Here is a 20,440-nt window from a genome sequence, read left to right on the forward strand (position 1 = left end):
ACTAAGGAAGAGATAGGTGAGGCGGTTCTCACAGTCCCCTTTGACAACCCAATTAGTCTTTAAAGTGTCTTTCAGCCATGTAACCTAGGAAAGAAGAGTAGCTGAGAGCCAGTTGGTTCCTAACAAATCCTCACATTTCTTCTTTTTTTTATAACTGCTAAGGATGATTTGAAAATCCTGAAGGCATGAAATAAAAATTCAAGAACTAAGAATCAGTGGTTGAGAATACCTAAAGATTTCAAAGCACGTTTTGCAATTTCAATTTAAATGAGCAATTAATCAAACCAGTCGCTAGTAACAGTACTTAAACATCTTAATCTTCTCCTATCCTAGACATTTATCAGGAGTTGCAGATTTTTACCTAAATACAACCTCATCAGGGTTTAGGACTGTTTTACTATTGGAAAGGCAACATCTCCAATCAGATTTTTACTCCCATTGCCTCACTGAAACTATTCTTACCAAGATTACCAATAATTTCCACACTGCTAAATCAAATGGTTATTTCTCAGCCCTCCTCATAATTGTTTAGTATTTAGCACAGTTGATAACAACACTTTCTCATTTGGCTTCAGGATACCCTCTCACCTGTCTGTCTTCCTACTTCCCTGGCTGATGCTGTCTCCTTTGACTGTTCCTCCTCATCCTCCTCACTTCTAAAGACCTCTAACCTCTGGTCCACTCCAGAGTTAATTAAGTTCTTTAACTTCTTCTATCTCTACTCATTTGCTTGGTGACCTCACCCAGCCTCCTGACTTAAATATAATGTTTTTGTCAGAAACACCCAGTGGTATACCTACAATAGATCCTCTTTCCTAAATTCCAGACTCATAAATCAGCTACCTACTCAACATCTCTACTAAGTTTAGTAGGCATCTATAATACATGTCCAAAACTGAGCTCCCGTTCTTCCCTTCCAAACTTGTTAGTCTTTCAGTCTTTCCCATATGAATAAATGGTGTCCTTGCAGGAACTTAGAGCAAAAACCTTCGAATTGTCCTTAACTCCTTCCTTCCTTTCAGAGCACACATCCAATCTATCAGCAAAACCAGCTGATTCTACTTGAAAAATATATCCAGAACCAGACCATGTGTCACCACATTCACTGCCACCCCACAGTGCAAACTGTCGTCTTCTCTCACTTGGATTACAGCAAGAGCCTCCTAACTGGTGTTCTTGCCTTACCTCTTGCCAAATCCACCATGAGCCTATTACCAGCACAGCAGCCAGAGGCATGATGTCAAAATGGAAATCAGATCATGTCATACCACTACCCAAAACCCTCTGAAGATTTCCCATTTCACTGAGCCTAAAAGCTAAAGCCCTACAAAGGAACAACAGCACCAGCAGCAACTGGGAGCATGCTAGAAATGAACCCTACCTCAAACCTACAAAATTAGAATCTGAGTTTTAACAACAACCACCTACTTAAACCATATGCACATTAAAGTCTGGAAAGTACTTCCCTGAGGCAGCACAAGATAAGCACCTACTCCCCCCCTCAATCCTTGCCATTTCCCAGGCAAGTTTCTGTCTCAGGACCTTTGCACTTGTCATCGCTCATTTATCTGCATGGCTTACTCTCTCACACCTTTCAAGCTTTCACTCAAATGTCACCTTCTCTGTGAGCCATCTATGACCACTCAATCCCTCCCCTCAATATGCCCTATTCTTCTTTCCTGCTTTTACTTTTCTCATTAGGACTTGTCATTATAAAATGATTTTTATTTTTTTACCTTGTTTATTCTATCTCCCCACATAAAACATAAATTAACTTCTATGAAAGCAGAAATCTGTTTTCTTCCCCAGTGCCCAGAACCTAGTTAGCCCTCAATAAATATTTTTAAATGCATAAAATAAACAAATATTTCTCTTCAAAACACTATCCAATAGATTTTGTAAAATGGTTCCTTACCATACAAACTGATGTTTTCTTAGCATCACATTCAACAAATCCACTTTCTAAAATATACTGAGCACCTACCATGTAATTAGGCACTATAAGCACTACTGTTCATCCATGATTAAGTATGGAAATGTAAAAATCTGATTCATAACAGGGCTGTACCATCAAAAAGTCTGCAGAAATAAAAACTGAGTCTTTGATTAAAAAGAAGAAAGATGGGGCGCCTGGGTGGCTCAGTCATTAGGCATCTGCCTTTGGCTCGGGTCATGATCCCGGGGTCCTGGGATCGAGCCCGCATTGGGCTCCCTGCTCTGCGGTAAGCCTGCTTCTCCCTCTCCCACTACCCCTGCTTGTGTTCCTTCTCTTGCTGTGTCTCTGTGTGTCAAATAAATAAATAAAATCTTAAAAAAAAAAATTTAAAAAAATAAAAAGAAAGATGCCTACAGCTCTCTGCAATGCAGTAACAAGCCTTTACACTGATATAACAGTCTTCCACACAAAATTTCTCACCTGACCCGCAACAGTCCCATGAGGTTTATGGAAAGCAAGTAATGTTAAGTTCAATTTTGGAGATGAGAAAACAAACATACTGTACCTCAAAGCATGGCAGTAACAATGTCAAAACTGGGATTGAAGTCTCTCAATTTTCAGTTAAAAACTCTCCCAATATCAGGAGCGCCTGGGTGGCTCAGTCAGTTAAGCATCTGCCTTTGGCTCCAGTCATGATCCCGGGGTCCTAAGATAAAGCCCCGCATCTCTCTCTCTAATAATTAAATAAAATCTTTAAAAAAAAAACAAAACTCTACTATCATACCTCCTCTTGCAAATGATACTGAACCAGACTACAAAATCATACAGCTACATATTATCCTAAAGATACTAAGCTTTCCCAGTGTCTATGCAGAATGAGAACAAACTCTGTTCATCAAAGTCACAATCCTGACTTGAGGCATAAAGATTCAAACAGCTTCCTGTTACTTGTAAGTCTAACCCAGAGTCCAATGACATTCAGGAAGAATGTAAGAAATGAGCTGCTATATCCACGCAACAAGAAAGTTCTAATTAAGTTATGAAAATTGCTTAAAGAGAGAGAATGGGAGAAAGGAAGATGGAACAAGTGAATGAGTAAGAATGAAATTCTAGTGAGGAAAGAGTCAATGTTAAGTCATTATTGTCTAATGCTGAGTACCTAAGTGATGCAGTTTTGCAATAGAAGAAAAAAGACATACCTCCTCAAAATCCCAGCACAACAGCTTTCCTTTCTTTGCATAGATGAGGATGAACAGTTGTAATCCAAAGTATTTCCCAGAAAGTTATTTTTTAAAAAGACAAAGAAACAAAAGATCCATATGAAAAGAGATCCAGCCTGGGAGTACGGATCTTGATCTTGTTAATCTTGTGATCAAGAGTTGCTGTTCACCAAGTGTCAGCATCTGAAGAAAGTGCTAACTGTGGGTGTGTCCTCGAGAAACACCCGCTGGGACAGGGAGCAAGAGGAGAAATACTACTAAATGCAAATGACTGGCTGGCAAATAATTACCAGTTGTCAGTCTGCAAAATTTTTTAAGTTGATATTAGTAACACTGAAAGATCACATGGAGGTAAGACAAGTGGCCAAGCCCAGGTGGCACTAGGGTTATCAATGACAGCTGCAATCAAAGGTACACTTCAGCAGGTAGTCCAGCTCTCTGATTAGTAATAAATAAGCAGTAGAGTAAAACAAAGTATAAAAACGTATTTCATGCCTTTTATAGCAAGATGATGCTCATATCATACAACCAAATACAGATAAATAATATTAAGTAGTATGGCAAACAGACCAAGCACTCTGGTGCCTTAAAAAACAAATATTATAGAACAGATGTCTATGTCAGCAGGTATCTACGTCAAAAGAAAATATAAAATAACATGAAAAAAATACATAGGTAGGTCTGGCAGAAAAACGAAGTCAATGTAGAAACCAAGAGACAAGGTTAAGTTAACACATATGGTGATTTTGTATACCCTTCAGATAGCTTAAAGAATTAGGAACCTTTTATTTTGGCAGCAAAGATAGTATTTCTTGACACCTGCCATGTCACTGCATTTCTATCAAACTACAAATTATAGAATATATAGTAGACTGAAATGAAATACACTGAATGGGATTAAGAGTAGATAAGACAATGCAGAAGAAAAGATCTGTGAATGTAAACACGTAATAATAGAAACTACCCAAAATGAAACCCAGAATACAAGAAAACTAAAAAAAAAGGGCACAGCATCAGTGAGCTATGGGACAAACTCAAGGAGCTTAATAACATATGTGTAATTGGAATCTTGGCAGGGGGAAGATTTGAAAAAACAATCCAAAAATTTTCTAAATTTGATGAAAGTAACAAACCTACAGATCGAAGAAGTTCAACAAACACTAAGCTCAAGAAACGAAGAAAGCTAAAACTCCACCAAGAAATACTTGGAATCAATTTCCTTAAATCCAGAGGTAAGGGGAAAAAAAAAATCTTAAAAGCAGCCAGAGAAGACAGAGCTCCACGTCAGGCTCCATGCTCAGCAAGGAGTCTGATTAAGGATTCTCTTTCTTAGGCGCCTGGGTGGCTCTGTCAGTTAAGCATCTGCCTTAGGCTCAGGTCATGATCACAGGGTCCTGGGATCAAGTCCTCTGCATTGGGCTTCCTGCTCAGCAGGGAATCTGCTTCTCCCTCTGTCCCTCCCCCCTGCTTGTGCACTCTCTCTCTCTCTCTCTCTCTCTCTCTCTCTCTCCAATAAATAAATAAATAATTTTTTTAAAAAAAAGGATTCTTTCTCCCTCTTCCTCTGCCCCTCCCCCTGCTTGCATACACGTGCTTGCCCTCTCTATAAAATTAATAAATGAATCTTAAAAAAAAAGGCAGCCAGAGGAATACAGAATAAAGTATTTGCAAATTATATATTTCAAAAGTAATTAATATCCAGAATATAGAAAGATTGCCTACAACTCAACAAACCACAAAAAATGAACAACCCAATAGAAAAATGGACAAAGAACCTGAACAGACATTCGTCCAAAGAAGATATATGAATGGCAATCAGTACATTATGATGCTCAACATAACTAATTATTAAGAAAATGCAGGGGCCCCTGGGTGGCTCAGTTGGTTAAGCGACTGCCTTCGGCTCAGGTCATGATCCTGGAGTCCTGGGATCGAATTCCACATTGGGCTCCCTGCTCAGCAGGGAGTCTGCTTCTCCCTCTGACCCTCTTTCCATTCGTGCTCTCTATCTCTCATTCTCTCTCTCAAATAAATAAATAAAATCTTTAAAAAATATATATTTTAAAAATATATATATTTAAAAAAAAAGAAAATGCAAATCAGGGGTGCCTGGGTGGCTCAGTTCAGTTAAGCATCTACCTTCGGCTCAGGTCATGGTCTCAGGATCCTGGGATCAAGCCCTGCACCCAGCTCCCTACTCAGCAAGGAGTCTGCTTCTCCCTCTGCCCCCTCCCCACTACTCATGCTCACACTTGCATGCACTCTCTCTCAAATAAAGAAAGAAAATCTTAAAAAAAAAAAAAAGAAAATGCAAATCAAAACCACAATGAAATACCATCTCATACTCATTAGGATGGCTACTATCCAAAAAAAAACAAAACAAAAAAAAAACAGAAAATAACAATGTTATCAAGAATGTGGAGAAAACAACAGAGCCACTGTGAAAAACAGCATGGCAATTAATCAAAATTTAAACATATAATTATCATATGATCCAGCAATTCCACTTCTAGGTACATACCCAAAAGAACTAAAAGCAGGACCTCAAAGAGGTATTTGTACACTCATGTTCACAGCTCTATTCACAAGAGCTAAAACATAGAAACAACACAAACATTCACTGACAGAAAAACAGATAGCTAAATGTGGTCTATACATACAATGGAATATTATTTGGCTTCAAAAAGGAAAGGAATTCTGACACATATTACAACATGGATGAACCTTTATGACATTATGCTAAGTAACCCAGTCACAAAAAGACAAATACTGTATGATTCCACTTACATGAATTACCTAAAGTTGTCAAAATCACAAACAGAAAGTAAAATGGTGGTTACCAGGGGCTTGGGTAATGGGGAGTGCTTTTTTAATAGGTACTGCTTCACTTCTGCAAGATGAAGAGTTTTGGAAAAAGATGGTTGTGATCGTTGCACAATGATAGGAATGTACTAAATACCACTGAACAGTACAATTAAAATGGTTAAGATGGTAAATTTTATGTTACATGTACTGTACCAGAACTTTTATTTTTTATTTTTTTTAAAGATTTTATTTATTTATTTGAGAGAGAGAATGAGAGAGAGCACATGAGAGGGGGGAGGGTCAGAGGGAGAAGCAGACTCCCCGCTGAGCAGGGAGCCCGATGTGGGACTCGAGGATCACGACCTGAGCCGAAGGCAGTTGCTTAACCAACTGAGCCACCCAGGCGCCCATTTCTTTCAGTTTTTAAAAGTTCTGGTACAGGGCACCTGGGTGACTCAAGTTGGTTAAGCAACTGCCTTCGGCTCAGGTCATGATCCTGGAGTCCCGGGATCGAGTCCCACATCGGGCTCCCTGCTCAGCGGGGAGTCTGCTTCTCCCTCTGACCCTCCCCCCTCTCATGTGCTCTCTCTCTCTCTCATTCTCTCTCAAATAAAATCTTAAAAAAAAAAAACTGAAAGAAAAATAGAAGGCAGCCAAAAGAAAACAACCACATATCATATACAGAGGCATAAAGAATGATAGCTGACTTCTCACTGGAAACAATGTGGACCAGAAGACAGTGAGGCAACATCTTTAAAATACTTAAAGAAAAATACTGTCAACCTAGAATTCTATATCTAGTGAAAATAGCTTCTATAAATCATGGCAAATTAAAGACTTCTTTAGACATACAAAAGCTGAAAAAATTAATCACCAGCAAACCTGCACTACAAGAAATGTTAAATAAGTCCTTCATTCAGAAGGAAAAGTACCAGTAGAAATCTTTAACTACACAGGAAAATGAAGAGCACTGGAAGTAGTAAATGAATATAGATACATTATTTGACAAAGACTTTTATTATAATGAGGTAACAAATTCATCTACATTGTTAAAATATGGGGGGGGGAGCACTAACAAAAATTTTCACAATACACCTATCTTCCAAAATGCTTGTCTTCAAAAAATAAAGTACGCTGATTAATAGAACTCATTTCCTATCACAACATCCCTGTAGAGTCAATATTCTCTTTTCTCCAAAAAAACTGTCCCAAGGTATAAGTTATTGGTCCAGTAATAATGAGTTTTTAGACAAGTAAAATTAAAATATTCTTGGTTCCAGCCCAGTGTTGTATTACACAAACACTTTTAAAGGGCTTGCCTACTGGGGCACCTGGGTGGCTCAGTCATTAGGTGTCTGCCTTTGGCTCGGGTCATGATCCCAAGATCCTGGGATGGAGCCCCGCATCCGGCTCCCTGCTCCACGGGAAGCCTGCTTCTCCCTCTCCCACTTCCCCTGCTTGTGTTCCCTCTCTCGCTGTGTCTCTGTCAAATAAATCTAAATCTTTAAAAAAAAAAAAAAGGGCTTGCCTACAGAGATATTCTTGGGATAAAGTATGTTGGTGGTTAATATATAATTTATCTATATTCTCGTCTCCAGGGAACCTCAAAGTCACTTAGAAGTAAAGCCAGCAAAGAATGTTCCTTGCTTTCTTTTTTTTTTTTTTAAGATTTTATTTATTTATTTGACAGAGAGAGAGAGAGACAGCAAGAGAGGGAACACAAGCAGGGGGAGCAGGAGAGGGAGAAGCAGGCTTCCCGGCTGAGCAGGGAGCCCGATGTGGGGCTCGATCCCAGGACCCTGGGATCATGACCTGAGCCGAAGGCAGACGCTTAACGACTGAGCCACCCCAGGTGCCCCATGTTCCTTGCTTTCAAGAAGTGTGAAAAACAGCATTAGATTTCAATGAATTGGTCAAGCTACCCCAAATTGGCAAAACAAGAACACTTTTGCCAAGTCTTGCTGAGGAAATTGAATTTATCAAAGCAAAGGTGTTGAAGCAATCACTGCAAAACAAAGCTTCAGGGTTGGGGGCGCATGGGTGGCTCAGTCGTTTAGCGTCTGCCTTTGGCTCAGGTCATGATCCCAGAGGCATGGGATCGAGCAGCGCATCGCATCAGGCTCCCTGCTCCGCAGGAAGCCTGCTTCTCCCTCTCCCACTCCCCCCCTGCTTGTGTTCCCTCTCTCGCTGTGTCTCTCTCTGTCAAATAAATAAATAAAGTCTTTAAAAAAAAAAATTCTTCAATTAAAATCTTAAAAAAATAACACACACACAAAGCTTCAGGGTTGGGTGCTAAAAAAGGAAAAAGAAAACACTAATATTTAATGCCACTTTACTATAGTCCAAACCTCAGAGGAAATGTGGTTATAAGAATAAAACCTCTATAATACCACTAATGTCAAATAGATTACAGAATGGGAATCCTGCCTACTATCCCTCTGAATACATAATGTTAAAAATAATTCATACACTCAGAGATTCCTTTAGACCACAAGCAGATCTTCTGATCCAACTTCACAATGAGAAACTACTTGCTACTATGAAAGATAACTAAATGGTACACACCATAATTCAGGATGTTCCTCTAACAGGATTCTAAGGAAGACTACCTACTGTTGCCCCAATTGGACCAAAATTCTTTACAAAGACAACAGGAAAATTATATTTCACTATTCACTGATAAATACCATGCCAAGAGAAAGGAGCATTCTTTCAGCACTTTACACCAAATAAGCCACTGGGTAATGTAACTTCCCTTTCAATATGAAAATAAAAATTATCAAAAGAAACACATTACCTACCCAAAAGAACCTAAAACATGTTCAAACAAAAACCTTTCCATGGATGTTCATAGCAGCATTATTCATGATACCCAAAAAGTGAAAACAACTCAAATGTCCATCAACTGATAAATGAACAAAATACAATGGATTATTATTCATCCACAAAAAAGGAATTATGTTCTGAAATATGCTACAACGTCGATGAATCTTAAAAACATTGTTAAACAAAAGCCAGAAATAAAAGACCATATGTTATATAATTCCACTTAAATGAAATGTACAAAATCAGCAAGTCCATAGGGACAAAAATCAGTCTAGTGATTGCCAGAGGATGGGAAGAGGAACTGCTTAATTAATACAAAGTTTCTTTTTGGGTTGATGAAACTGTTCTGGAATTAGTAGTGACAGTTGCACAACATTGTGAATGTACCTAAAAGCCTCCAAACTGTACATTTTAAATGGTTAAAATGATGAATTGCGTTAAATGAATTTTATCTCAATAGAAAAAAATGTTTCCAGAGTGTTGGTTGTCTAGTACTTGTATCTCCCACTACTTAACAAAATGCTGTGTTCATAAAAAAATCATTCAAAACACTTTTTAAAACTTGAAATAGTGACATTCTGGCAAAGGCAAAACTACAGGGACAGTAAACAGATCAATAGTTGCCAGGGGCTGGTATCAGGGTAGTTAAATAGGTGAGCGACAAATTTTTTAAAGCAGTGAAACTACAGGACACCATAATGGTGAATATAAGGTATTAAAAGTTGTCAAAACCCATTCTGTGTTAAAGCACAGAGAATAAGCCTTAATGTATGCACATTTCTTTAAAAATTTTATTTATTTATTTGACAGAGAGAGACACAGCAAAAGGGAACACAAGCAGGGGGAGAGGGAGAAGCAGGCTTCCCGCGGAGCAGGGAGCCCGCCTTGGGGCCAATCCCAGGACCCCGGGATCATGACCTGAGCCGAAGGCAGACACCTAATGACTGAGCCACCCATGGTACCCAATGTATGCAAATTTTTAAATAATCCTTTAAGACGTAAAGGGATCTCAGCATAAAATGCAGAAGTGACAAAACAATCTAAATCTATTACAAATATGAAACAACCTCACAAAGCAGATAGAGAAATAAAGTGCTGACCAAGTAACGCTAGAAGTAAGAAGAGTCTGTGAGACTAAAGGCAAGAGGAACTATCAATAAGCACTGTGTTCTAGTCGATAAAGTTGTTTCCCACAGGTACACAGATTAACAATTTTGAAACCACTTCAAATGTATACTGGAATTTGGAGAATTATATAAATGGATAGCAGAGCACGGAAGCCAGGTTTCTGACTGAAGTGGAGGTGGTTAGAATGATCCGAGTGGTAAGGAATTAGACTTGGAAACCTCAGTATGAATTCATGTTTAGTTTAATATAGACAAATGGTTACATATAGAAATATTTACAGATGTGTATATACACAGCTTAATTTATACACATTTATCTCTTTGTTCTGTCACTCAGATGGCCTAGAAGTAACAATACTCAAGTAGCACCTAGCACATCTAGCACCCAAAATCTTAGTTTCTAATACCATTTCCCAAAAAAAGGAACTAGGGCTCCTTAGAAAAATGGCTGACTATTGGACTGGAACATGATATATAAAAGATGAGCCTGGAGCATTTATGTTTCCAGAAAGAAAGTGCTCGTTCACACATAACCGTGGGAGTATGTCAAAGGGAAGGGATACAGAAGCCAAGTGAAAGAGTTCCCAACAGCCAAACCTCAAACAACTTGAGCAACAAAATTTATGTAGATTCTCTACCCTTGAGGTGGAGCACAACTCATCAGTCATTAAGTGTAGGCATCACACAGTAACTTTTTTCCAGAGCATGGCACAGAAACGGAGGAACAAAAGGGTAACTTACGGATGAGAAAATAAACACTACCACAAGCTGGGTGATCAAGGTTAACATCAACATCGGCAAGTGATATCACTAGTATGTACTCTTGATTTGTGATGAGAATGACACTTTACCTCTGTGGTCTTTCCAAAATCACATTACATCAGTCTAACCATTAGAAAAGCATCACACAAGTACCAATTGAAGGACATTCTACAAAAATACCTAATCAATTATCTTTGAAACGGCCAAGGTCGTTAAAAACAAGGAAAGTCTGAGAAATTGTCAGAACCAAGAGGGGCTGAGAAGACATAACTATGAAATATAATGTGGCATCAAGAATAGGATCCTGGAACACAAAAAGGGACATTAAGGGGAGGCACCTTAATGTGACAGTCACTTAAGCATCAGACTCTTGATTTCAGCTCAGGTCATGATCTCAGGGTTGTGAGATCAAGCTCCACATGGGACTCTGCACTGAGCTCAGAGCCTGCTTAGGATTCTCTCTCTCCCTCTCCTCCCCCCCACCTCCCCTTGCTTGCTTCTCTCTCCCCCCAAAAGGGGGGGGACATTAAGGGAAAAATTGTGGAACTCTGAGTATAGCCTTAGTAATAATGTATCAATATTGGTTCATTACTTGTGACAAATTTACCACACTAATAGAAGATGTTAAGAATAAGGGAAACTGGGTGTGGGATAGACAGGAACTCTGCACTATCTTCACAATAATGCAGTGAATATAACACTGTTCTAAAAAAAAGAAAAAGTTTATTTTAAAAGTTTTTTTTTTAATTGTAAACTACTGCATGCCTGAAATTTTACTCAGTGCATGGGCACAAAAGATACCTGAAACATGGTTTTGGCCCTTAAGAAGCTTACTGTCTCACTGTGAGGTAAGAAAAATGCTCATGAAACAAATATAAGAAAATATTAAACTAAGAAGTGTAGATAAAAGTATATTAGGAATATAGAGAAGGTCTAGAATTATGAGAGTAGACTTCATCAAGGAGATAAAAGTTGAGTTTGTACCTTAAAATGTACTTCAGGGTACCAAAGTAAAAAAGAATAAATTGGTACACTCATAAGAACAACCAGAGGGTGAAGAAACAAGACTAAAAGAAATGAAAGAAATGAAATTTAGTCCTGAAAAGTGAAGATTTAAATGGGAGACAACAGCAGTGTTCAAGAATCATGCGGCAGAAAAGAGTTACATCATACTGTCATTTAACTTACTAGCTGACCTCTGGTAAAATGTGACCAACGCTCAAGGACATAGAGAGTGACAGCTGTTTGGTAAAGCCACAAGAGGAAATGCCAATTTGGAAAGACAGGAAGCAGGTGGCCAAGTTCTTCTCTGCAACTTTTCAAAGGACAGTGTGCATATGAGCCCACTAAAGCAAAATTTTAATCTAAATCTTGCAAACATTTATTGACCACTTACCATGTGCTTCCATACATATTATCTCATTTAATATCACAACACATTTATAAACATTTATCAATGTAATAAAGGCTTCAAGTAAAAATACAATAAAATTAGCCCTGCAAGGAAGCAGGAACACATAAAATTCTCCACCATCCACCACTCTCTGATAGGGATTTGACAGCTGTTTTAAAAAGCAAAACTGTTGGGCACCTGGGTGGCTCAGTTGGTTAAGTGACTGCCTTCTGCTCAGGTCATGATCCTGGAGTCCCAGGATCGAGTCCCGCATCGGGCTCCCTGCTCGGCAGGGAGTCTGCTTCTCCCTCTGACCCCCTTCCCTCTCGTGCTGTCATTCTCTCTTTCTCAAATAAATAAATAAAATCTTTAAAAAAAAAAAAGCAAAACTGTTTAAGGCCTACATATCTACATAATAATTTATTTCCTCCTGCTCCTTCAGTAATGCTCGGTGGCTCTCAGTTTGCAAAGTGCATAAGAATTATATATCATTATATATACAAAAACATGCACACAGTACCTTTTTAAGCATTTTAAGGGTTTTTTGTTGTTGTTGTTGTTGTTTTTAAGTAGGCTCCATAACCAGCGTGGAGCCCAACACCAGTCAGGCTTAAACTCACAACCTGAGCTGAATTCAAGAGTCAGACGCTTAACCAACCAAGCCACCTAATCGCCCCACAATCTAAAGGATTTAAGTATAGTTTTCATTTTATATGATTTTTGTTTCAAGTGCTGACTTTAGTTAGAACTGAATCCTGGGAATGAGGTACAACCCCACTGCAAGCTTCCTCCATGGTCACTGAAAGGCAGCATCAGGGCAAAAAGGTAGAAAGGGTGAATCCTATTACAACATGAAGAACATTCTAACAATTAGAGCTATCTAAAATTCTCATAGGCTACCTCAAAGCAATGAAGTTACTGTCATCAGAGGTTTCAAAGAGAAGCTGAAAAATCACTGAGCACATTTTAGAAGAAAGCAATTGGGTAGAAAGTTAAGATTCCTTCCAAGTCTTAGATTCTATTATGGGTAGACTTTTTAAAACCTGACAGGAAGAGGGCAACCTAGTTAAGAACAAAACGAAAAAAAGACAAAGCCAAGAATGACATGGTACTAAAGTTCAATGCTGGGGAACATAGGAGCAGCTCATTTCCACCTGCAGATCTTTGTACCTGCTGTTTCATTTGCCAGCAAAGTTCTTCCATCTTTTGGACCACAACTCAGCTATCTTCTCCTTAGTGAGGCCTCTCCACGACCCCCACCAGTCACTCACTGATCACATCACCTTGTCTTATTTTCCTCATAGCTGTTACCAGGAATCAGCACTTTTTCTATAAAGGGCCAGATTACAGCCTACAGGCCAAATCCAGCTTGTCCCACATTTTAGTATGGCCAAAGGAAAAAAAAAATCAAGAATAATAATATTGGGGCGCCTGGGTGGCTCAGTCGTTAAGCGTCTGCCTTCGGCTCAGGTCATGATCCCAGGGTCCTGGGATCGAGTCCCACATCGGGCTCCCTGCTCAGCGGGAAGCCTGCTTCTCCCTCTCCCACCCCCCCTGCTTGTGTTCCTGCTCTCACTGTCTCTCTCTGTCAAATAAATAAATAAAATCTTAAAAAAAAAAAAAAAGAATAATAATATTTTGGTGCACCTGGGTGGCTCAATTGGTTAAGTGACTGCCTTCAGGGCGCCTGGGTGGCTCAGTTGGTTAAGCGACTGCCTTCGGCTCAGGTCATGATCCTGGAGTCCCAGGATCGAGTCCCACATCGGGCTCCCTGCTCGGCAGGGAGTCTGCTTCTCCCTCTGACCCTCTTCCCTCTCGTGCTCTCTATCTCTCATTCTCTCTCTCTCAAATAAATAAATAAAATCTTTAAAAAAAAAAAAAAAAAAAGTGACTGCCTTCGGCTCAGGTCATGATCCAGCCCCACATCAGGCTCCCTGCTCAGCAGGGAGTCTGCTTCTCCCTCTGACTCTCCCCCCCTCTCGTGTTCTCTCTCTCATTCTCTCTCTCAAATAAATAAAATCTTTAAAAAATAATAATAATATTTTGTGACATGGGAAAATGACATGAAATTCGAAAGTTTAATTAGAACATAGAAACACTTGTTTATGTACTGCCTGTGGCTACTTTACACTAAACAGAGTAGCTGCAGCAGAAACTGTATGGCCCATAAGGCCTAAAATATTTACTTTCTGGTCTTTTACAGAAAACTAACTGCTGATTTATAGCATTACCTGGAATTATCATGTTTGCTTGCTATCCTCATTCTCATACACACAGAAAAAAGCTCAGTCACAAGGACCTTGTCTATTTTGTTCCCCACCATAGCCCAGTACTTAGAAAAACTCCTGGAACAAAATAAGGACTCAATATTTTATGAATAAATAAATGAGGGCTCCATAAATATCATTCTGAGAAATTTAAACTTAAGCCCTCAGCCATTTTGTTTTGTACATATATGACAGGCATAAAAACTCTTGCAGAAAGGGGAAATATTCTAGTATAGAGAAGGAGCAAACAGCTTAAAGAAATGGTGGTCACCAACTAGTCCAGGTCACTGGGTTTCTTCATCAAACTGTACAGGTTTTTTGTGCTCATAAAAGATTCTCTCAACCACTGGAAGGTGTTAACAACATTCTGTCAGCTGACTGCGCTTCTATTTATCTTAAGACGCAAATACTCCAAGAAATCTAATTTCCTATACATAGTACACAGCACCCACACCATGCCAAATCTTAATGCTCATAATTATAACACATCTTGATCACATGCTAATGAAATTTTAATATCTAAATTTTTCCTATGCTGATCAGCAATCTATTCCGTAAGCAAATGAAAACTCTTTAGAAATTAAAAGGTTACCGCCCACAGACCAGAAGCAGCTTTTTAATCCTTCTATACTAGCCAGAGAGTGGGTGTGCTATTTCAAAAAAAATACAAGCCAACTCTGTTGGTAGAGGACGAGATATAGTTAAAATCCCACCTATAAGCATGGTGTGTTACAGGACACTAGTAAAACTACCACCTACTCACAATTCCAGTCTCACTGTTCTAATCTACAAATGGAGAAAAAAACGTATCTAGACCCTGGAGAAATCTTGTCATTAACATTTTCATAAGGTTCTTTCCTCCAGGCTTCGCAACAATTTTTTGTTTAAGATTTTATTTATTTATTTGACAGAGACACAGTGAGAGAGGGAACACAAGCAGGGGGAGCGGCAGGCAGAGGAAGAAGCAGGCTCCCCGCGGAGCGGGGAGCCCGATGCGGGGCTCGATCCCAGGATTCTGGGATCATGACGTGAGCCGAAGGCAGCTGCTTAACCAACTGAGCCACCCAGGCGCCCCTTCGCAACAATTTCTATATACAGGTACTTCAAAGACAAGGATTTGGTTTAACCAATCACTCCCAAAATGTAACATACTGGTTAGAAAACATAAACATCAAAGTTTTATTCTAAAGCAGCTACGTGCTTTTTAAGCCCTGAATTTTTTTTTTTTTAAGAATTAGCTAATTTAGGAATGCAGAGACCTTTCCTAGAGATGCTTATGAGTATGTAAGACTTACAGCAACCATTTTGGATTAGAGTGTGTGTTTTCATCTTCCCTTCCTCTGTGACAAGTCAGGATGAAAAGGCAGCCCGCAAAAGCTTTGACTAGAATCTACCAACACTCATATGTATGGTGTCACCAAAGAAAAGGGGGAAAATTAGCCAACAGCTCAAGTGGGCTGCTTCAAGAAACTCTGCTGCAGATTCACCTCACCATCAATGTTGTTAAGGGATGAGCCAAACCAACAACTGGACCAACATTACACACACCTTTGCTTAGAATTTAAAAAAAGCAGGGGTTTGCAAGCTATAAACGGATCTCTGGCCCTTTAGGGAAGGGGCAACTCACTGAGCCCCCTTTTCCCTTCCTAAAAGGATTAATAAAAGGCACTCTTAGACCAAGCCCAGCCAGCCTAGACTCACAACCCACCATACAGCACCTATTTTCCCCCCGTTCCCAGTACAGCGGGGCTCCTTCCTCCCATCAAACAAGTTCAAAATCAAAACAAAAGGTGCAAAACTGGTTTCAGGTGGCAATGGCTAAGCCCCAGTGGTCAACTTCTGGGGACGCCAGGACGAGCGAGGGCTCACAGGACCCCAGACCTCCAACACAGTCTACTCCCAAACAGTCCCTCAGGCCCCGGCCCAACTCCTCACACGCCCCTCCCTCCCCTCGGCCCTGCAGGGGGGCGCGCTGGAAAGGGGGCAAAGAGTGGGGGTGGGGAGAGAAGCCCCAGGGTCGAAATGACAGCGGAACAAGCTGGGGAAGAAAAAGGCCCGGCGGGATGCCGGAGGACGAGTCCTAGGCCCGGAGCTCCAGCCCCGAACGGGGGCGACCAAGGGTCCGAACGGCGCCAGGCCGCGAGCGGGAAGCCGGGCCAGCGTCGGCGGCGCCGCCTGGCCACGCTCCCCTCACGACTCTCCCCACCCGAGGCGGAGGGGCTGAGGGGCCACGGCCACCGCCAGCATCCGGGGCGGGGGCACTCACTCACCGGCGGGGAGGGGAGGAGCAGCCGGCGTCTCCGCCAGCGCCGTGGCTCGAGCTCAAGCGCCGGCTCCTGCCGCTGCAGCCGCCGCGCCGGGTCCATCCCCCCCCAACCACCCCCCTCCCGGCCCTCCCCCCGCGCCGCCTCAGCCGCCGCAGCCGCCGCTGCAGCCGCCACTGCCGCTTCAGCCCCGGCGCGGGAGCGCGAACCGGCGCGAGGAAGCGAGAGCGCGCGCGCCCGCCGCCACCGCCCACAACCTCCGCCCCCAGCCGGCCGCGCACGCGTGAGGCGGCGGCGGGTGCGCGCACGCTTCAGGGGGCGGGGACGGCCCCCGGAAGGCGTGGCCCCGCCCACCCACGCGGTGGCTGGGCTTTTGAGACGAACCGCTGCAGGTGATGCTGTACTGCTCCGGGTGGGCTCCTCCCGCCACTAGCGCCTGAAACCAAACCCTCCAATCTGGCCCCTTTTCCTGGGGAGCGAGGCTCGGGCGCGACGCAGGCTTGAGCGCACTTCTGGCCGTTGTACAGGATCACACACACCTGTTCTCCCTGCCTTGATCTAAAGACCTGCCTTCTTTCTCCTATCTAACAGGTTTTCGTCCGCTGCTGCAAAAAGGACTGAGACTGTTACTATTTACCGTCCAGCATTGCCACTGAAGGGACCACAAGCAGCCATCGGCCTATCTCTTTATTATCCCGTTTTTCTAATTCAGTTACTCGTTTCTCGCTTATGTATTGAGGCTTCTTCCGTGTGGTAGGCCCTGTTCCACTTGCTCGGAGAACGTTATGGAAATAAAGGCGTCCCTAGCCTTGTGAAGTTAAATCTGGTGAAGGACAACGTTAAAAGGAGAAACACACAACATTAAAACTTGTTATTAGTAAGATCTCTTCTGGGAGATACATGGTGCTAAGAGAACCTGGGAGGGTGGGGTGGAGGTGTTTAGTCAAGGATATGCAGGCTGGAATCCAAAGGATGACTTGAAAAGAGTTAACAAGGTCCAACAGGTGAGAGCTTGGCATGGCCAGAATGGCGCGCTGAAAGACCACTGAATGTGGGGTTGAGTGTGGGAAAAGGTAGGCAATAACTGAGGTAAGGATTTGAGACTATAATTTGAGAATCTGGGAAGCCAGTGAGGATTTTTCATTACTTGTATTTTTAAACCATCATTTGGATAGCAGGAAGAGTGATCTGGACGGGGCTCACAGTTGGTACAGAGGGGCCAGTTAGGAGGCTGCTGTTATGGTCAAGGCAAGGTAAACTGGTGGTGGTAGAGAAGAGCACTTCTTAGGAACAGGACTTGATAGACTGGATGAAGAGTGAAGCCTAGGGAGGTGGCAAGGTTGACTTTTAGATTTAAGGTTGATGGGATGCATTAATGGACCTCAGGAGCACTGGAGGAAGCCCCTGAGGAAACTTAAAATGGGTTCTAAACATAAAAGCTGAAACTATAAATTTGGGGGCGCCTGGGTGGCTCAGTCAGTTGAGCATCTGACTCTTGATTTCAGCTCAAGTCTTGATCCCAGGGTCGTGGGTTCAAGCCTGGTGTTGGACTCTACGCTGGGCATGGAGCCTACTTAAAATAAATAAATAAAGTAAATTTCTAGAAGAAAACATAGAAAAAATCTTTAGTGATCTCGAAATAGGCAAAGATTTCTTAGGGCACAAAAATAAATAGTTCATAAGTTGAACATCGAAATTTTAAAATATTTTAAATTTAAAAAGACATTAAGAAAATGAAAAGGCAAGCCACAGATGGGAGGGAGAATTTGCAATACAATATATCTGACAAAAGACTTCTACCCAGAATATATAAAGAACTCTTATAACTGAGTAATAAAAAGACAATCCAATAAAACAATGAGCACAGGTTTTAGTAAACACTTCACCAAAGAAGATAAAAATGGCCAATAAACAATAAAAGGATGCTCAACATCTTTTGTAAATCCAGGGATTTGCTAATTAAAACTACCATGATCTACCACTACACTCTCATTAAAATAGCTAGAATTAAAAAGTCTGATGACCCAGCAATCCCACTCCTACACATTTCCTTAAATGTACTTAAGCTCCAGATAAAGACAGTAACAAAGTCATACTTCCCCCTAATATGATACAACTAACCTGCATACAACCGAAAACACATAACTTTCCCCAAAAGAAGATGCAAAGTCGTTAGGTGATGTTCCCTTTCTGCTTCTGACATCCTGTAACTTAATACTGCAATATATAGTTGACTCTTATTAAGACATCTCCACTGTGTAGTAGCAGTTAAATTTCTCCCTTGGTAATCAGGATCAGTCACCCCGGCCAATACAGGAACTCCCTTCTTACATTAGTTTCAGGTGTAAAACATAGTGATTTGACAAGTTTGTATACTATGCTATGCTCACCACAAGTGTAGCTCCCATCTGTCATCATACAACACCATTTCAACTCCATTGACTATATTCCCTATTTTGTACCTTTCATCTCTGTGATTTATTCATTTCATAACTGGAAGCCTGTATCTCCCACTCCCCTTCACTCATTTTGCCCATCCCCCCACCACCCTTCCCTAAGGCAACCCAATTTATAGGTCTGTTCCTGCTTTTGTTTGTTCATTCATTTTAATTTTTTTTAGATGCCACATGTAAGTGAAATCATATATTTGTCTTTCTTTATCTGACTTATTTCACTTAGCATAATAAAGAGCTCCATTTTTTGCCTGTTGATTCAGAGGCATGAGATACCCAAAGTGCACAGGTGACAGTCTCAGTTTCCAATTCAAGAAAATCATTGTTATGTCTTCTGGTGGAAGCATTCTTCCCTTTGGAACGAAGACCTCCAGACCAGCAGAGCTTCTGGCCATTTCTTCTTCCAGACAAAATGAGCAACCAGGTGCAGGACTTGAAGTTTTGACAACTGGGAGGCTTTTCCTTGGCTATTATTCTTCAAGACTCTCCCAGAAAGGAGCTGTAGTACTACAGCAGTCCATTTTCACCCAGTGCTTGCATATTGTGCAGAACCTTTGTACACAAGACTATAAACCAAGAATAAGTTTTCTCTTCCCCAGGTAAGAGTAGGGGCCATGGACATTTGGGCCACTTCCTTATACAACTTGTTTATACGCTTCAGTGCCCATTCAAGCCCAGTCTCATATATACCACTTCACTGATACTGGAGTGTTGCCATTTATGCACAACTTTATAGCCTAGTCGGTCAGATAACACCTAGTTCATGATAGGCAGCTCAGGTCACATGGAAATTTGATGGCCCATGATCAAGAATTCAGTCTCTACTAGGGCTCAGTAGCAATCCAAAAGCTGTTTCTCAAAAGGCGGGCAGTTATCTGTAGATGATGGCAGGGCTTTGCTCCAAAATCCTAAGGTTCTGCACTGTGATTCAGGGGGTCTGCCACAGACTCTAAGCAGCATCTCTATTAGCCACTTGCAGAATGAGGCTCTCAGTTTGGTTTTCAGAACTCTTGGCTCTAAGGGTTTATTTCAAGGCAGATATAGAAACTTTCAAGTCATCTATGCATAGGTTGGGCTGGGGATTGAAGGCCTGAGCTCATCCCTTTCTTTCCCCATTTTCTTCAGTGCAGTTAGGAGCAACCAGTCAATCTCATTATATTCCTTAATATGACTAAAATATCCTAAGGTAGAAAATACATGGTCAGGCGCCTGGGTGGCTCAGATGGTTAAGCGTCTGCCTTCAGCTCAGGTCATGATCCCAGGGTCCTGGGATCAAGTCCCACATCGGGCTCCCTGCTCCTTGGGAGCCTGCTTCTCCCTCTGCTTCTCTCTCTCTCTCTCCTCCTCTGTCTCTCATGAATAAATAAATAAAATCTTTAAAAAAAAA

General features: G+C 41.4%; 1 protein-coding gene across 1 annotated transcript in view; it reads right to left on the bottom strand.

Annotated features, from left to right (window-relative positions):
- The window catches only part of TMCC1 (transmembrane and coiled-coil domain family 1), a 251,422-nt gene extending 234,697 nt beyond the window's left edge, over positions 1-16,725 (bottom strand). The window contains exon 1 of the mRNA XM_027584063.1: positions 16,607-16,725. The gene's annotated coding sequence lies outside the window, so the exon portion shown is untranslated. The remainder of the gene's footprint in view (positions 1-16,606) is intronic.
- Between the last annotated feature and the right edge of the window lie 3,715 nt (positions 16,726-20,440).

Source organism: Zalophus californianus, chromosome 1 (assembly GCF_009762305.2).
Source record: "Zalophus californianus isolate mZalCal1 chromosome 1, mZalCal1.pri.v2, whole genome shotgun sequence".
NCBI classification, from domain to species: Eukaryota; Metazoa; Chordata; class Mammalia; order Carnivora; family Otariidae; genus Zalophus; species Zalophus californianus.